Source organism: Bombina bombina, chromosome 3, assembly GCF_027579735.1.
Source record: "Bombina bombina isolate aBomBom1 chromosome 3, aBomBom1.pri, whole genome shotgun sequence".
Lineage (NCBI taxonomy): Eukaryota > Metazoa > Chordata > Amphibia > Anura > Bombinatoridae > Bombina > Bombina bombina.
The window spans coordinates 1,011,506,654-1,011,521,296 of NC_069501.1; positions in this window are offsets into that span (position 1 = coordinate 1,011,506,654).

Consider the following 14,643-nt stretch of genomic DNA (forward strand, 5'->3'; position numbering starts at 1 on the left):
AATGTTATTTTTTACTCTGAACCAGTGAGTGCCTTTTTTCCTACATATATATATATATATATATATATATATATATATATATATATATACACACACACAAGTATGTGCAAAGATATATGTACAAATTCTAGCATTAATAATCATTTAAAAAAAAAAACATGAGATAGGCATATCATGATTTCTAGAAATACTAATACACATTGATATATGGGAAAATATCACATATCAGTTTTTGATCAAACAAATACATAGAAAATAACTTTCTATGAGATATTATTGTTTGTTCAGATATAAATATAGGTATTTCTTGGATATTAACAAATGAAAAATAAAAGATTAGCTTTAGAGAAATGTGCTTGTTCATGGACAGGAATGAAATGGTATAAATAAAGTTGGAAAAACAGAATATCCGCAACATCGATGACTCTTATTTATCAACAGCCCGATGCTCATTGCTCCGTACTTGACGAGCATGTTTTTGACAGACTTTTTAATAAATAAGGCTGTTGTATGTATATTCGCGGATGTCTGGCGATATCTGGTGAGCGTATTGACTCCAGCGAATGTGTCGAGATTAACGCAATGATAAATAGGCCCCTACTCTGAATTTCAAAAAAGCAGTAGATTTTTTTCTGACAAATTAAATTTTTTCTACCATTTTACGGCCTCTTATATCATGTGACAGACATCAGCCTATTACAGACTAGTATATGTATACCCTGTGAGCTTGTGCACATCTTGTTCCCCAGAAAGTGTGAATATAAAAATACTGCAAAATTTGATAATGGAAGTAAATTGGAAAGTGTCTTAAAACTGCAGGCTCTATCTGAATCATAAAAGTTTATTTTGACTTGAGTATCCCTTTAACACAGTACCATCCTCTATGATACATGAAATGCCAACCCCTGTGTTCCAAGGTCTCATTGACAGGAGAAGCTGTTTACTCAGCAAATACAGACAGTGAAAGAACCCACTTCAACACTGAACAAACATAACCTTTGCCTGACAGACATTATTGATTTGCTTTTGAAACAGGACTCTATCAGCTACTTGCCTCTCTAAAGCTTTCCAGCTTCCCTTAAATGGTGCAGCACCTGCCTTGTTTAACTCAGGTATCAACTAGGGCATTCAATTGGTTGGGGAAAGAGAATCTGTCCAATCAAAAAATTATGTATTTACATACACTTCAAAATGAAAGAATAACCAGTTCTGTAGAAACTTTTTTTTCTATTACATTAAACCTTGCAGTATCTACAATGGATTTTTTGTTTTAAATCTGGGGAAATATGCAAAATGCCTAAGGTTAAAAGCAACCGACACTGAGATCAAACCTTTCAGTATCGATACTTATTTTGCCAACTGTTCCAGTGCTAAATTCCAACACTTTTTATACTTTAGGTGGAAAGCAGAGATTGGGAACCTAAAAATGTACTAAGCAAATAATTATATCAATAAATAATTGCAAAATGAAATTAAAACCTGAACATGTAAGAATGATAAAATAATGATTATTTACATGCTTTCCAGACTTCAATTCAAGGGAAATCTAAAACAACTTAAAAGGACAGTATACACTCATTTTCATATAACTGCATGTAATAGTTACTACTATAAAGAATAAGATGCACAGATACTGATATAAAAATCCAGTAGAAAACTGTTTAAAAACTTAGAAGCTTGGCTCTGTTGAAAGGCAGCTAGAAACCCCACTGCAAGTGGGAAATAAGACACTCCCCCCTCCCCCTTCTTTTGCATATGAAAAGACCCTTTACACAAACAGGAGCAAGCTGGAGAAGGTAGCTGATGGTATTCACATAAAACTTTGTGGCTTGGTTAGGAGTCTGAAAATCAGAGCAATGCTATTTAAAAATAAGCAAAACTATACATTTTAAAAAAAAAACTTTATGGGCTATATAAATAGATAATCTACAAAACATTTATGCAAAGAAAAAATGAGCGTATAATGTCCCTTTAATGCCTCAGGAAACTGTACCCAAATATGACATGTTGTGCAATGCATAAACAGTAGGACTGCCACTTACCAGGTGACCAGTATTTAACTGGAAAGTTCGGTGTTTTAGCAGGCTGTTCAGTAAAATCTAAACAAAAATACTAAACACTTGAGTGCCCAGTATTTTTAAAGCGCTAAAGTGTTAGCTAAATGTAAAGGGCCTCCTATGCCTCTATATATTACAAATATGGCCAGAAGTAAGACTGTGCATTTGCTCTTATTTGTGTTAGAGGCAGCTATGGATGTGTGAAATAATTGCAGTGTGTGTGTGTGTGCTCCTGGCAGCCAAGGGGATAAAATGACTGCTCAGTTGTGAAAAATATACATGGATGGATCAAGCGTTGGGTCTAAGGTTGAGCTTTTGGGGGACATTGTGTGATTCCCCACCTACCATACTTACCAAGTTACCTATAGTTTGTCTGGTATTTTTATGGAGCACATCTGGCAACCCTAATAGACAGTGATACATATTCCAAAAATATTTCATTTTCTAGGTTAGACAGAGAATGGCTAGTACAATGCGTAAGCATTTTATATATATTTTTTTATACATTTATCCATATGTTTACTCAAGTGTTTTGAGACCAAATAAACAATGACAAAGAAAATGCCTCTCTATTACATACATCATGATAAAGGCAAAGGTTTAGTGACCAAGAGTCATATTCCAGGCTGCCATCGAGTGCTTCTTATTTGGTATAGTTTTCTTTAGGAAATTCCAAGGATGTCCCTGGTTGGCTCAACTTTGAAAACATAAGTGATATTGTCTTTATAATAAGTACAAAAGGACTAAAAACAAAGAGGTTTCCAAGAATACAAAAGGAATAAAATAAGATATTGAAACAATTAGAGCAACTCAAAGGCTATAAAGAAATAGTCAACAAGCAATTGATGGTATGGAACATTAAACGACCCAATCAAAAACATACATGTCAGTAAAATAAATAAAGTACATTCCACTAAACATAGATCAGTATAAATGTCAGCAGTATTAGAATTATTGTGGTTTAGCTACAGTAAATCCATTGTAGACTCAGGAGACAACAGTGGAGAAGTGTATACAGTGGCAGCTCTAGACTTAACAAGGCCTTAGGCAAAACTAAAATATGAGACCCCTCGTAACGCACACACACACAAAATAAAATGCAAAAATTAGCCCCATATATTTATTTGTACAAACAATCACCTAGATTTAGAGTTTTGTCGGTAAAGACTCGCGGTGCTAACAAGCCTTTTTTTTCCTGCACACCCTTAAGCCAACGCTTGTATTTAGAGTTGTCTGAATGGCTGCGTTAGCCTCAGAAAAGGGAGCGTTGAGCATAATTTAGCTCCACTTCAACCCTCAATACCAGCGTTGCTTATGGTAGCGGTAAGCTGGAAAAACGTGCTCGTGCACGATATCCCCATAGGAAACAATGGGGCTGAGCTGGCTGAAAAAAAACCTAACACCTGCAAAAAAGCAGCGTTCAGTTCCTAACGCAGCCCCATTGTTTCCTATGGGGAAACACTTTCTAAGTCTACACCTAACACCCTAACATGAACCCCGAGTCTAAACACCCCTAATCTTACACTTATTAACCTCTAAACTGCTGCCCCGCTATCGCTGACACCTGCATTTTATTATTAACCCCTAATCTGCCACTCCGGACACCGCCGCAACCTACATTATCCCTATGAACCCCTAATCTGCTGTCCCTAGCATCGTCGACACCTATATTATATTTATTACCCCCTAATCTGCCCCTCCCCAACGTCGCCGCCACCTACCTACACTTATTAACCCCTAATCTGCCGACCGGACCTCGCCGCCACTATAATAAATGTATTAACCCCCAAAACCGCCACAATCCCGCCTCACAAACACCATAATAAATTGTATTAACCCCTAATCTGCCCTCCCTAACATCGCCGCCACCTACATACAATTATTAACCCCTAATCTCCCATCCCCAACGTCGCCGCTACTATAATAAAGTTATTAACCCCTAAACCTATGTCTATCCCTAACCCTAACACCCCCCTAAGTTAAATATAATTTAAATAAAACAAACTAAATTTACTATAATTAAATAAATTATTCCTATTGAAAACTAAATACTTACCTATAAAATAAACCCTAATATAGCTACAATATAACTAATAGTTACATTGTAGCTATTTTAGGAATTATATTTATTTTACAGGCAACTTTGTATTTATTTTAACTAGGTACAATAGCTATTAAATAGTTAATAACTATTTAATAGCTACCTAGTTAAAATAATTACAAAATTACCTGTAAAATAAATCCTAACCTAATTTACAAATACATCTAACACTACACTATCAATAAATTAATTAAATAAACTACCTACAATTATCTAAACTAAAATACAATTAAATAAACTAAACTATAGTACAAAAAAACAAACACTAAATTGCAAAAAATAAAAAAGAATTACAAGAAGTTTAAACTACACCTAATCTAAGCCCCCTAAATTAAAAAGTAATCAGTTCTTTTACCAGCCCTTAAAAGGGCTTTTTGCGGGGCATTGCCCCAAAGTAATCAGCTCTTTTACCTTTAAATAAAAATGCAACCCCCCCAACATTACAACCCCCCACCCACATACCCCTACTCTAAAACCCAAAAAAAAACCCTTAAAAAAAACTAACACTAACCCCCTGAAGATCTCCCTACCTTGAGTCGTCTTCACTCAGCCGAGCCGAATTCTTCATCCAAGCGGGGAAGAAGAGGTCCTCCATCCAATTGAAGTCTTCATCCAAGCGGGGCAGAAGAGGTCTTCCATCCGATTGAAGTCTTCATCCAAGCGGCATCTTCCATCTTCATCCATCCGGAGTGGCAGCATCCTGAAGACCTCCGACGCGGAACATCTGTCCTGGCCGACGATTGAATGACGAATGACGGTTCCTTTAAATGACGTCATCCAAGATGGCGTCCCTTGAATTCCGATTGGCTGATAGGATTCTATCAGACAATCGGAATTAAGGTAGGAAAATTCTGATTGGCTGATAAAATCAGCCAATCAAATTGAAGTTCAATCGGATTGGCTGATCCAATCAGCCAATCGGATTGACCTCGCATTCTATTGGCTGATCGGAACAGCCAATAGAATGCGAGGTCAATCCAATTGGCTGGGTTGTAATGTTGGGGGGGATTGTATTTTTATTTACAGGTAAAAAAGCTGATTACTTTGGGGCAATGCCCCACAAAAAGACCTTTTAAGGGCTGGTAAAAGAGCTGATTACTTTTTAATTTAGGATAGGGTAGGGCATTTTATTATTTTGGGGGGCTTTTTTATTTCATTAGGGGGCTTAGATTAGGTGTAATTAGTTTAAACTTCTTGTAATTCTTTTTTATTTTTTGTAATTTAGTGTTTTTTTTTGTACTATAATTTAGTTTATTTAATTGTATTTTAGTTTAGATAATTGTAGGTAGTTTATTTAATTAATTTATTGATAGTGTAGTGTTAGGTGTATTTGTAACTTAGGTTAGGATTTATTTTACAGGTAATTTTGTAATTATTTTAACTAGGTAGCTATTAAATAGTTATTAACTATTTAATAGCTATTGTACCTAGTTAAAATAAATACAAAGTTGCCTGTAAAATAAATATAAATTCTAAAATAGCTACAATGTAACTATTAGTTATATTGTAGCTATATTAGGGTTTATTTTATAGGTAAGTATTTAGTTTTATATAGGAATAATTTATTTAATTATAGTAAATTTAGTTTGTTTTATTTAAATTATATTTAACTTAGGGGGGTGTTAGGGTTAGGGTTAGACTTAGGTTTAGGGGTTAATAACTTTATTATAGTAGCGGCGACGTTGGGGGCGGGAGATTAGCAGTTAATAATTGTAGGTAGGTGGTGGCGATGTTAGGGAGGGCAGATTAGGGGTTAATACAATTTATTATAGTGTTTGTGAGGCGGGAGTGCGGCGGTTTAGGGGTTAATACATTTATTATAGTGGCGGCGAGGTCCGGTCGGCAGATAAGGGTTAATAAGTGTAGGTAGGTGGCGGCGATGTTGGGGGGGGCAGATTAGGGGGTAATAAATATAATATAGGTGTCGGCGATGTTAGGGGCAGCAGATTAGGGGTTCATAGGGATAATGTAGGTGGCAGCGGTGTCCAGAGCGGCAGATTAGGGGTTAAAAAAAAATATTATAGTGTTTGCGATGTGGGGGGGCCTCGGTTTAGGGGTTCATAGGTAGTTTATGGGTGTTAGTGTACTTTATAGCACTGTAGTTAAGAGCTTTATGTTCCCGCGTTAGCCCATAAAACTCTTAACTACAGACTTTTTTTTGCGGTTGGAGTCTTGTCGGTAGAGACTCTACCGCTCACTTCTTCCAAGACTCGTAATACCAGCGTTAGGGAAATCCCATAGAAAAGATAGGATACGCAATTGACGTAAGGGGATCTGCGGTAGCCTCGAGTCGTGGAAAGAAAGTGAGCGGTAGACCCTTTCCTGCCTGACTCTAAATACCAGCGGGTGTTAAAAAGCAGTGTTAGGACCCCTTAACACTGCTTTTTAACCCTAATGCAGAACTCTAAATCTAGGCGAATATTTTTCATGGAAGGGTTGCTAAATGCAGATTTTACTCCAACTTTTTGCATTTTTTTTTACATATATTTATACATAAACACCATTGTCTGGGTCATGAAAAGTATGTGGCTGGCTCAATATTCTTACTGCTCCATAAATAAATCTGTTATTTCAAAATGTACATAATAATACAGGTGAAGTCATAAAGCAAGGTTGCTTAGAAGAGCATTTATACTATAGCTATAAAATCCTACAATCTGATATACACATTGCTTGTATTTGACAGCCATCACGTGCAACAGATGCAATACAGTAGATCCCAAACTAAATATCTGCTCCCTTTACAAATCTGCCATTGCAAACTACAGTGCAGCAGATCAGACCCCAGAACAGATACATAGCCTCCTGTCTCCTGTTATGCCAAATATATGCCACAGCAAATCACTTACCAGATTCATTACCCTACTGTATAATCCAGACCAATGGCCCATGCTTCCTTTTATGCTGAAAATATGCCACATCAGGACAAAATGCAAAGCCCTCTTACACCTCCATTTATACTAGATATATGCTAAATCAAAACAGTTGCACCAGGCCAGATCAGGGGCGTATTATGACCTAGGCCAACAAGGCCCGTGCCTAGGGCGGCAGATTTGGGAGGGCGGCAAGAGCACAATTCACTTAAGACATTGCCTGATTATCCCAGGTGCGGTCATGCTGCACACATTGTTTAATTTGCTGCCCTAAAAGTAAAGCGATCTGCAGGTGGAGCTAGAGCTAACAGTACACTGAAGATAAGCAATTCAGAGTGTGACACATCTTCACAGGACCGGTCAAAAGCACCCTCCACTGACACCAATGCTTTTTATTTGTGTCTGCACTCTGCAGAGAAGGAAAGAAATGGCAAAGGACAGTACAAAGGATAGTAGTGCTTAACACAATGACGTTCGTTATGACTTACATTCTTGTGACAGCGACACTATGTATACACTCTTGAGCTATTGAAGGATCCGGTCTCACGGATCTGTAGTCAAACTTGAAGCACGTAACATTTATTCTAGTATAAGCCGTAGAACAGGACACAGCAAAACACACTACTTTTAACAGTACAGTGTTTTGCTGTGTCCTGTTCTACGACTTATACTAGAATAAATGTTACGTGCTTCACGTTTAACTACAAATCCATGAGACCAGCTCCTTGAATAGCTCAAGAGTGTATACATACTACATACTACATAGTGTCGCTGTCAGAAGAATGCAGATACCTTCCATAACAAACGTTGCTGTGTTAAGCACTTCTAGCCTCCCGCCTCCTGGTAGCGCTGTACTGGGGTTGTTCCGGCCTCAGGACAGAGAGACAGAGGAAGCGGTGCCTGAACCGCCAGGTAACAGTGTGGGCACCCAGTCGGGGCAATTACATTAATCAGAGTGGGTCGGCACATAAATATCCCACCCTGGGCAGTTACATCCATTAGCAACTAGCAAGCAGAAACTTTATCCACCCAGGGAAACCTGACATAACCATTATGGTCATAAAAACTTGAAACACTTTAATTCAGAGTGTATAAAAGTGTTTTGCTAGCCCTGGAAAATATTTACTTTTAAATTGTTATGAAAAATAAATAAAATGTAATTTTACATCCTGGCCAGAAAAATATAAAGGGTGAAAAAGGTCTAAATCCTTTGGTGGGGGGGAGGGCAGCAGAATTTTGAGTGCCTAGGGCAGCACAAAACAATACGCCCCTGGTTCCATGTATACGTTTGCGAATGCTGGTGCCATGTTTGAGCCCATTGCTGTACCCCTGAGTTGGAGATAGTACAAATTCTCAAATCTAAAATGATTGTTGTGCGAATATATCCTCAACAACTCAATGATAAATTCAGATGGGGGGCCCACATATGGATATCTCTGTAAGGTTCTCAGGATCACCTGAATGCCTTCCTCTTGTGGGATCACGGTATACAGACTATTGACATCCATGCTTGTTAGTATGTCATCAGGTCTGTATGTCTGCCACCTTTGTTAGTGTCTCAATCAAGGCCCTCAAATAGGATCTCATATTGGTCACCATCGGTTGTAGCATATGGTCCACAAATGTTGCTAAGGGTTGAGGAAGTTATCCTCTGGCCGATACAATTGGACGACCAGGTGGTGATTTCATATCCTTATGGATTTTGGGTAATGTGTACATAATAGGTCTAATAGGGTGATCCACTATTAGCCAATCCCTGGTAGTTTTGTTTTTCCAACCATTATCCAATGCTCCTTGTTTCACTGCATCAATCAGTCTTTTAAATCTCCAGGCAGTAGTCTATAAGCATCAGCTTCCGATATCTGTTTGATGATCTCATCCTTGTAATCTTTGTAGTTCTGTTTGACTACCGCACCACCCTTGTCCACTGTACAAATTACTATCTCTTGGTTCTTGGATAGAATCTGAATGGCAGATCTCTCTTCCAATGTTATGTTATGCCTGAACTTCACGTTTCTGCATTTGGTCAGATCCTGCTGCACAAGTCTGGTATATGTACGGATACTGGGGTTGGTGGTAGTAGGGTCAAACTTACTCAGTCTTTTAAAAGGGTATGTCCTCTCCTCCCTTGATATAGCCTGAAAAAAGTCACCCAATTTGAGCTGATGCTGGAATTTCATAGTGTCAACAAATTATAAAAATCAATCAAGTCGAGCTGTTGGTACAAAGGAGAGTCCCTTGTTAAATACCTGGTTTTAAATCTTGGAGAGGGAATATGTGCTAATATTTACCACTATGTCCTCCTGTATCGGGGCTGGTATGGGGGCCTTCCTCCAAAAGCCTCCCCTCCTCGTATGTGGTCTCTTCCTCTCTGTCTTTGGGTGGATTTTGTAGTGACCCCTAAAAAAGACTGGTTTGCTGTAGAGTGTTGGGGAGTTTGTCCCTGGGGGTCTGTAATCTCAGTGTCAGATCCAGAACTGGAATCCACAGTAGCAAGTCGGCAATGAGTATACACCCTCTGTCTCCTGGGGTAGTAACTTGTTTGTTCTTCTGGTCCTAATGTCCAGTGATAAACTTGTTTATCCTTGTAGTCATTGATAACATATACTAACTTCTTATTCTTGAAGGCTATTAGTGCCACATTATATTGCTTAAGTTGTGCAGTTAATTTGTCAACCTAATTTTCACAGTTGTCTTGCATTAGTGTGGGATCTTTAGCCATTGCAAACTGCAATAGTTCAATGTTTAACAATTGTAGAAGTGCTCTCACCTCCTCTACAACCAGGAGCATCAGATCCAATGAGCATTTATTTAGCACAGCACACCATCGCTTGTAAAACTCAGGATTGGATCTCCCAATGGTGGGCACATTCTTAATACAAAAGCCTCTTGGTATTAGCCTCTTTCTGTGGTATTCTGATATGTATGTGCCATTTAATTGAAGATCTATTTCTTTTTTCTTGAGTTTTAAGCAGTATCCACTTGTGTGCTGGTAGGTAATTCTGTTTCAAATAGTATGCAAGCAGCATCCCCCTCTGTCAGTGTAAGGGTGTCAGCACCTTCAAATTCTGCTGGTATATTTGGTGATGTTTGATATAGAGTAGTGGGTTCCATCCTGACTTTCAAAGTGATGATCAAAAAAGTCCCAAAATAATCCCACAGTGACCAGTGTTCAAAGTGAAATGAAGTGACAGTGTGGAGGGTCCAACTTGGTTTTCTTGGTGGGTGCAACAGAATATAGTCTATAATCCACTGAAATAATTGCTCTCCCACGAACAGTAAATTTCAATTCTGCCAGGGACCCAGGGTGCTATAGAAAGTTCAAATATCAAAGTTATAACACAAGCACTCTCTGGACTTGATACAGGTGAAATAAAAAGTGTTTTATTCCATATAAACAAGTGACGTTTCGGGGTGCTCACCCCTTCATCAGACCAACAATTGTACAGAGTGAAGAAAACATTTTATACCCATTGAAACCACACCCACTGTGAAAAAAATGCACAACTGTTGCCATAGCAACCATAGAAAAAAACAACTACATTGTGAATGCTCATAGTTACTAATCCTGTGTTAATATTATACAGTGCAATAATAAACATAGTGTAGTAATAGTGGGACCATTTGCAGAACATCAATCCTTGCTAGTGATAAAAACAAATTCTCTATTTAATATTATCACAAACCTCAGTTGATATTCCTGCACTGAGAAAATGGCTTCTTAAGCCCCGCCCTCAAACTATGTGTAACAACAACAAGGGAATGTATCAATGTGTATCATAAATGTATCAAAAACTATTTGACATAATGGTATCCAAATCATTGGATGTGTATAAAGATACATATGTGTAGAGATAGTAATTTGTACAGAGGACAAGGGTGGTGCGGTAGTCATACAGAACTACAAAAATTATGAGGATGAGATCATCAAACAGTTATTGGAAGCTGATACTTATAGACTACTGCCTGGAGATCTGACAACCAGCTTTAAAAGACTGATTGATGCAGTGATACAAGGAGCATTGGATAACGGTTGGATAGACAAAACTACCAGGGATTGGCTAATAGTGGATCCTCCTATTAGACCTATTTTGTACACATTATCCATAAGGATATGAAATCACCACCTGGTCGTCCAATTGTATCGGCCAGAGGACCACTTGTTCAACCCTTAGAGGCCTATTTATCAAGCCGTCAACTGTGCTGCATTCGACGGCACCAATACCCTCACCTGACATCGCCTAACATTGCAGCCGCGGACCTGAATATGCTCTCCTTATTTATATAAAGAGCTGTCAAAAAGCCGCACACCAAGTATGGGGCGATGAACAGCGGACTGTTGTTAACTAACAGTCATCGATCTTGCTGATTTTTGGCATTTTCCCAGCTGAAGATAGAAGATATGAAGATAGAAGATGCCGTCTGGATGAATACTTCTGCCTGGTTGGATGAAGACTTCGGCCCACTTGGATTAAGACTCTGCTGGCTTCGCTGAGGACTTCTGCCGCTTCGTTGAGAATGGATGTTGGGTCTTCAGAAACTGTAAGTGGATCTTCGGGGGTTAGTGTTAGTTTTTTTTAAGGGTTTATTGGGTGGGTTTTAATTTTAGATTAGGGTTTGGGCAAGGAAATAGGCTAAATGCCCTTTTAAGGGCAATGCCCATCCAAATGCTCTTTTCAGGGCAATGGGGAGCTTAGAATTTTTAGATTAGGTTTTTATTTGGGGGTTGGTTGTGTGGTTGGTGGGTTTTACTGTTGGGGGGTATTTGTATTTTTTTTTACAGGTAAAAGAACTGATTTCTTTGGGCAATGCCCCGCAAAAGGCCCTTTTAAGGGCCATGGGTAGTTTATTGTAGGCTAGGGTTTTTTTTTATTCTGGGGGTCTTTTTTATTTTCATAGGGCTCTTAGATTAGGTGTAATTAGTTTAAATATTTGATCATTTATTTTTTATTTTGTGTAACTTAGTGTTTATATTTTTTTGTAACTTTGAACTCGCTTCCATTGAGTCATAATTCAGTTTGCGTGCACTCGTAAACCATTAAAGGGACACTGAACCCAAAAATTTTGTTTTGTAATTCAGAAAAAGCATGCAATTTTAAGCAACTTTCTAATTTACTCTTATTATCAATTTTTCTTTGTTCTCTTGCTATCTTTATTTGAAAAAGGCATCTATGCTTTTTTTGGGTTCAGTACTCTGGACAGCAATTTTTTATTGGTGGATGAATTTATTCACCAATCAGCAAGGACAACCCAGGTTGTTCACCAAAAATGGACCGGCATCTAAACTTACATTCTTGCATTTTAAATAAAGATACCAAGAGAATGAAGAAAATTTGAAAATAGGAGTAAATTAGAAAGTTGCTTAAAATTTCATGCTCAATCTGAATCATGAAAGAACATTTTTGGGTACAGTGTCCCTTTAAATATGCTGTCAAAAGCAATATCATTTATCGACTGTTTCCAATGTCGCATTATACCTCAATATCGGCAGCTGGACTTTGGCTGCCGAAAAGATCTTCGCGTCCCATAGAAAGTAATAGAAGCCGTTAATCGATAAATTATACCAGGTTTCCAATGAATGCGCTAACCGTTAATACACTGTCTGAGGCTGTCGATACATTGAGAAATATTACACCCAGCTCTACTAGGTGTAAAGGAGGAAAAAATAGCTTTTTGAGGCCTGTTTCTCATTGAAATTGCAAATCACAAAAACATTTCAATGTAAAAATAACATTATATATGCTACATTTATTGTTCCTATGTATAGGAATATTTGCACCCATGTTTTCATAGAAATATCAATATGTATGTACATAGAAAAATATATGCAAGCATATATCACCTATTCAAAATGCAACCTTTGCCCAGGGATGCTATATATATTCTCAATATATATAGAAATATAATTATATCTAATAATAATCTTCCCCTACATGTATATATGTATGATTATTGTATATACGTCTTTAACCTATATAAACTATATAATTATATTTTATTTTTGTGAAAATATATATGTTCTTGTAAAATAATGCAATCAAATATTTGTGTTGTCACTTTAAATTAAAGAGATAGTGTATTCACAATTAAACATTCAGGAATCAGATAAATCATTCAATTCCAATCAACTGTTTCTTAGGAGCCATTCCATTTAATGTTCAGCACCTGTGTTGCATTTGCTGATTGTTGCCTACATTTAGACAGCAATCATCAAGTGCTCCCCATGTGAAGAATCAAAATGGGTAGATTCCTAAGCTAACATTCCTGTTTTACAAAATTACAGATGATAATGAAGTTAAATAGATTATAGGATTACATATTTAAGTATATAAATACTGCATGCTCTGATTCATGAGTTTTATTTTGAATAGACTATCTCTTTAAGAAATATATCAGATGCTCATTTAAAAGAGACAAATCCAGATATAATATAATCTTTAAAATAAAGATACATTATCAATACATACAATCCGCTGAGATTGCACACTTGAATGGCATGGTTACCTGAAAATAATATAGAAAAATAAGTCAAAGGAAATAAGTTGTTTATCATGAAGATGAGTTTTATTATTACAGATTTACCCTCATTCAAATGTAATTTTCAATGTGAAATCATTGAACATATTTTTTCAATACAAAATGATGACACATTAAAGTATAATGTGGCATAGTACTAATATTTATAAAATACATGTAATATCATGTCTGCTAAAGCAGAGCATACATTTGCAATATTTACACTATTAACTAAAATACCTAAGTGCTAAATATTACATACTTCAAGAGATTTGAAGTATTTTCTTAACATGGAGTTATTGAAACAATTTAAAAGTGCATTGTGCATTGATCCCAGGGAGAGTCTGTGTCTGTTCATATGATGTCATTTAAAATGTATTAATTACCTCTATATCATGGCAATCACATATATATTGTGCATACATCAGTGCTTAAATATCATAGAGATGCATTTCTCTAATCAGTCTAAATATTTAATAATATTCTTGACAAAAAGGAGTGCATTAGTCAATGATAGTTATAGGTTTCGGATATTACATTCCACACATGACTATAAGCATGAATGCAAGGTATTGGGCCATATCAATAGGAAGGAGTATTTACTTTACAACTCTTCTACAACTGGATAACCCTTATTAGCTTCATCTGAAAGAGCAAACAACATATGCTTGTGGAATATTAATCATAACATTTACACATGCCACGTTGACTAATGTTAGATAGCATATACTGTATTGATTTCAGACACGTATCCTCAAGTATTCTTAAATGGCATAACATTCTCAATAGAAGTACACAAAAATTCATTAAGAATGTACACCTGAATATTAATTGACATCGTGTGAAATAAAAATGAATAAAGCTGTTAATGTTTTGAAAATTAACAGCCAAAATAAACAATTTGGAAATATATTTTCTAATTTGATTAGAAAAATATATGCATATTTATGAGATGGAAATCGCACTTAAAAAAGTGCTTCATACAAAAAATTAGATATTATATGTCTGGAAATAATTTAAAAAGAAAAATATTTATTAATGCCTGCGGCTGAATTTGGCCTTTGGAGGAGAGGTACTTGGGATGGAAGTGTGGCGT